This window comes from Mustelus asterias, chromosome 5 (genome assembly GCF_964213995.1).
Source record: "Mustelus asterias chromosome 5, sMusAst1.hap1.1, whole genome shotgun sequence".
NCBI lineage: Eukaryota > Metazoa > Chordata > Chondrichthyes > Carcharhiniformes > Triakidae > Mustelus > Mustelus asterias.
This window is the reverse complement of record NC_135805.1, coordinates 15,188,112-15,193,742: the sequence shown is the minus strand read 5'-3', so window position 1 is coordinate 15,193,742 and position 5,631 is coordinate 15,188,112. Positions and strand designations below refer to the sequence as shown.

The window sequence follows — 5,631 nt, the reverse complement described above, 5'->3', positions numbered from 1 at the left end:
GCTGAGGGCGGGGCTGGGGAGGGGCCTAGGCTCGGGGGCGGGGCCTGCGAGAGGGACTCGGGGCGAGGTGGTGGGGGGGGCCTGGGAGGAGATGGGGAGGGGCCTTGGGACAGGGGCGGGGCCTGGGGACGGGGGAGGAGCCTGGGGGCGGAGCCTGGGGGCGGAGCCTGGCGGCGGGGAGGGGTCTGGGGACGGGGGAGGAGCCTGGGGCCTGCGGGATCGAATGAGGGGGGGAAAAGGGCACGCAACGTGATGCGTCACGCTACGCAGAAACCATGGCGACGCCGCGCCCACTTTCTTTTTGAAACAACCCAGATGCGAAATTTCCTTTCATGCTGTGAAAAGAAACACGTTCAGGGCGTCAACTGTGATATTTCTGGAAACTTTTATACGTGCGGAAGAAAGTAAAAAGGAGTGGGTGGTGACGCGGTGGACTGACTTGGAGGGCGCCATCCAACCTGGCAGAGAGAGTCGCGGCCGGTGGGTGGTGATGCCATCGCGCAAGCGCCGTCAGAGGCTGCCGATGACGTCGTTACGTAAGCGGCGCACGTCCTGCGGCCAACTTCATCGGGAAATGTCAGTCCGTAAGCGGCTGTCACCCTGAGGTGGACGTCATTGCGTCAGCGGCTGTCACCCTGAGGTGGACGTCATTGCGTCAGCGGCCGCTGTGGCCCCTCCTCCTGCGGTTAGTCTCACGTTGTTTTAATTCCCCGCCCCACTCTCTCTCCTGGAAGGGAGGCAGTTGTTTATAGTGGCGTCCGAATTGGAAGCCGGCTCGCCGACTGGAGGTTATTTATTTAGGGATAAATAATTCCCCTCTAATGAGTTATCACTGAGCCGCTCATGGATCCGGCCTGTTAGCTGAGGGCAGGCAGCGAGCGAGTGAGGGCGCTTCGGTTGCTGTGGCTGTACAGGTAAGGGAGGGCCTGCCTCCGCCCGCCCGCCCGCCTTCTCCCTCTCCCACAGGTTGGCGCAAGATGTATGAAAGGGGAGCCTGGATGTCTCCAGGCAGTGACAATCCCACCCTGGCACGGTGCAAAGGGGGAGGCAGAGATTGCATTTTAATGGGGGAGGGAGGGGGGTAAATAAAACCCCTTTGGATTCTGTGCAGTTGGTGCGAAAGGGGGAAAAATTGTTTATCCGCATTTAACAAGGGATTCCCTTTGGTAAAAGGGGCAAAAACCATTGTGATTTCCAGAAGGAATGAGCTCTTGGGGCTGAAGGGGGGAATGAGAGGATATTTAATGTGATCAAAATGAATGTTAGAACAGGCTGGAAGGGCCGAATGGCCTACTCTTTCCTCTATTTTCTTTGTCTGTTGCTATGTCAAAAAAAATTACAGGTTTAAAAAAGATTCTGCCTTGCAATTCAGAACGGTTTGTTTAAAGGAATCCACATGTTGGCTATTTTAAAAACATGTTTTTAAATAAAACCCTATAATTGGGCTCAACATGTTTGTCGCATTTTGATACCCTGCATAGCCCACTCCAGGCAATGGGTGAACTGCTGCGAGTCACTTCAATATTTTCCAAGAATTGTCGATTTATAAATCCTACGGGAGTTTTGTAGCTGGACACTGGATTGTCTGAATCCTCTGGGAAGAGAGGACTGGGAATGCTGCTTAAGGATTTAATTTATCTGTTCCTGAGTGTGTCTCTGTGACTTGTGCTGAGAAGAGGTAAACAGTTCCGCCTTTAAACGCGAATCCTTACTGCTCTCTCTCTCCGCTCCGGGAGGGGTGCGGATGAGGGCTTTCTAATTCTCTTAAAATGTATGGATTGCCTTTTCAATTATTCAGGATCTAGTAATTCGGTTGGATGTGAATTTACAGCCTTTCTTGGCATGTTGCGATTTAGAGACTTCTGCTATCATCTCATCTTTGAAATAATACGTGTTCCAGTTAACACAGAGCTCTGCATGTAGCTGTTTCGTTCCTTTTAACCAAGCGTTTGTTTGCTCCATGTTTTCATCTTGCTCTTGGACTATTTGGCTGACGGGAGGTTTGGTGGGTGGGGTGTACGTGTAGCATACGGGATGGAAAACGGAAAATTGGAAATCCCAATTAATAGTGTGTGCTGTGGATTGGCAACTGATTAATTATGATCTGAGGGAGAATTGTAAGGGAGTTTTGTTGAAGCGCCCCACACTGAACTTTATATTGGCTCTTAGTCTGTTTGAGTTCTTTAGATTATGGTATTTTGATTCTCTGCCATTTCACCTCTGTTGGCATGTTGCTCCCTCTTCAAGCTGCTAACCCATTGTGAAGATAATGGTTTTGAGTGCTACCAGCCCTCTGTCGCCCCTTTGCTTCCCATAAACCTAGATATGAATGTTGGCAAGCTGCTAATAACAGGAAAAGAGAATTTCAGTGGAGTGTAAAGAACAAAGAACAACAAGAACAGTACAGGAACAGGAACAGGCCCTTCGGCCCTCCAAACCTGCGCCACTCGTGCTCAACTAGACCATTCGTAAAGAACAAGCTTTCATAATACCTTCAAGCAGAAACAGGCCATTCGGTCCATCGAGTCTGCTCCACCATTCAATGAGATCATGACTGATCTGATATGATCCTCAACCCCATTTTTCCACCGTAGCCCCATAACTCTTGATTCCTTTACTGATTAAAAATCTGTCTATCTCAGCCTTAAACTTAATGACTCAGTTTTCATGCAACGAATGCCACAGGTTCACAATCCTCGGAGAAGAAATTCCTCCTCATCAGCCTTAAATGAGTGACCCTTTATTCTCAGATGATGCCCTCTAATTCTAGACTCTCCCACAAGGGGGAAAAAACCTCTCAGCATCTACCCTGTCAAGCCTCCTGAAAATCCTATATCTCTCAATAAAGTTGCACCTCATTCTGCTAAACTGGTGAAACTAAAATGAGTTCTCAACCTTCTCAATCAATCACTCATAAGAAAATCCCTCCATACCTGGGATCAGCCTAGTGAACCTTCTCTGGACCGTCTCCAATGCTGGTATATCTATCTTGAATAAGGAGACCCAACCTGTTCTAGGCGTGGCCTTGTACAGTTTTAGCAAGACTTCCTTATTTTTATGCTCCATTCTGTTGAAATAAAGGCCAACATTCCATTTGCCTTCCCTCTGGCCTCATAGAAAGAGGCCATTTGGCCCATCGAGTCTGCACCGATCACAATCCCACCCAGGCCCTTTCCCCATAACCCCACTTATTTACCCTGCTAGTCCCCCTGACACTAAGGGGCAACTTAGCATGGCCAATCTACCTAACCTGCACATCTTTGGACTGTGGGAGGAAACTGGAGCACCCGGAGGGAATCCATGCAGACGAGGGGAGAACGTGGAAACTCCATGCAGACAGTGACCCAAGCTGGGAATTGAACCCGGGTCCCTGGTGCTGTGAGGCAGCACTGCTAACCACTGTGCCGCTCTGCTGAACCTGCATGTAAGCTTTTTTCTGATTTATGCACGAGGATCCTCAAATGTCTCTGTGTTGCAGCTTTTTGCAGTCTTTCTCCCTTTAAATAATATTCAGCACCAAAGTGCATAACTTATCAGCCAAGTTTCTGTCCAATCACTTTACCTGTCGAAATCTTTCTGTATACTCCGTGTCATCCTCACTATTTGCCTTCCTACTTATTTTTGTGTCATCCACAAACTTGGCAATAGTATGCATTCACTTCCCTCATCCAAGTCAGTAATAGATATTGTAAATAATTGTGGTCCCAGCACTGATCCCTGTGGCTAGTTGCAGGTTGTGATCCTGAAAATGCCCCTCTTATCCCAACTCCTTCATCCTCTAGCATCCAGGGAAGTTCCAGCATCAGACTCTGGTTGTAAATAAGAAATGGCAAATGTGGATCCCCCAATCCCAGGGGAGGCAGGATGCATGTCGATAGCCAATATCTAAAATTAGACCGGTACAGCCAAGTGCCGTAGCTATATGTGCTTACTTTATAGCTGTCCCTAGAACGAAAGTGTACCCAGCCAAACATAAGGAAGGGGGTGAAAGCCATTTTCAAATTGGGCACTGAATTGGTGCAATGTTGCTTTAAATCATTTTTGATACTTTCTGAATAGAAGTAAATGACTTTTGAGCTCAGTTTTGTTGGGGTGTTTGGGGGGGGGGGTGGATTGTAACTGTATTTTGAGCTCAGTTTTGTTGGGGTGTTTGGGGGGGTGGATTGTAACTGTATTTTGCTAGAGTTGGGTAAGAATATGATGGAGCACATTGTGATTTTTTAATGTACATTGTGAGCAGCAATTTGAGCTGATGGGAGTAGTGAAATAATAATGCGGATTTTCCGTTGCGTGGACCAGTACAAATACTTGTCTTTCGTTGACAAAGGTGAGCGATTCTATTTCCAAGCCAATTCTATGGAGCTAATTGTGCCTTGGCCTTTCCCAGTGCCACTCTTCCCTGGTTGTTCAGGTGTTTGTGACAGGAACGGAGGAATTTGTTTTTAATGGAGATTTCAGTGGCAACTACATGCATCCTTTGCTGTTGTACCATAATAATGGTCCTGATTGTATAGCACAGCAAGGACTCCACTGTGATTCAGTTACTGATGGAAATATATAGGAGTAGGCCATTTCAAGCCTGTTCTGCCGTGCAATTTGTGTGGAAAATCAAAGATCTGACTCCAGATACACACGTTTGTCTATTTTCATGGTGATGATGTGGAGATGCTGGCGTTGGACTGGGGTAAGCACAGTAAGAAGTCTCACAACACCAGGTTAAAGTCCAATAGATTTATTTGGTAGCACAAGCTTTCGGAGTGCTGCTCCTTCATCAGGTGAGTGAAGAGTTGGGTTCACAAACAGGGGACATGTAGGCACAGACTCAATTTACAAGGTAATGGTTGGAATGCTAGTCTTAACGGGCAATCAGGTCTTTACAGGTACAGATGATGCGAGTAGAGAGAGGGGTTAAGCACAGGTTAAAGAGGTGTAAATTGTCGCAAGCTAGCACAGTGAGATTTTGCAAGCCCAGGCATGTCATTTTCATGGTGGCACAGTGGTTAGCACTGCTGCCTCACACACCAGGGACCCAGGTTCAATTCCCGGCTTGGGTCACTGTCTGTGCGGAACTTGCACGTTTTCCCCGTGTCTGCGTGTGTTTCCTCCAGTTTCCTCCCACAGTCTAAAAGATATGCTGGTTAGGTACATTGACCATGCTAAATTCTCTGTGTACCCAAACAGGTGACAGGGTGGCACGGTAGCACAGTGGTTAGCACTTCTGCTTCACGGCTCCAGGGTCCCGGGTTTGATTCCCGGCTCGGGTCACTGTCTGTGTGGAGTTTGCACATTCTCCTCGTGTCTGCGTGGGTTTCCTCCGGGTGCTCCGGTTTCCTCCCACAGTCCAAAGATGTGCGGGTTAGGTTGATTGGCCAGGTTAAAAAATTGCCCCTTAGAGTCCTGGGATGTGTAGGTTAGAGGGATTAGCGGGTAAAATATGTGGGGGTAGGGCCTGGGTGGGATTGTGGTCGGTGCAGACTCGATGGGCCGAATGGCCTCCTTCTGCACTGTAGGGTTTCTATGATTTCTATGACTAGGGGATTTTCACAGTGACTTCATTGCAGTGTGAATGTAAGCCTACTTGTGACTAATAAATAAATAAACTTTTTAAAAGTTTAACTTTTTAAAAGTCAC

The 5,631-nt window shown here is 47.9% G+C and overlaps 1 protein-coding gene across 1 annotated transcript in view; it reads left to right on the top strand.

Moving 5' to 3' along the window:
- The first annotated feature begins 738 nt into the window (after positions 1 to 738).
- LOC144493915 (mechanosensitive cation channel TMEM63B-like) overlaps positions 739 to 5,631 on the top strand; it is a 137,457-nt gene continuing 132,564 nt past the window's right edge. Inside the window, exon 1 of the mRNA XM_078213497.1 lies at positions 739 to 957. The gene's annotated coding sequence lies outside the window, so the exon portion shown is untranslated. The remainder of the gene's footprint in view (positions 958 to 5,631) is intronic.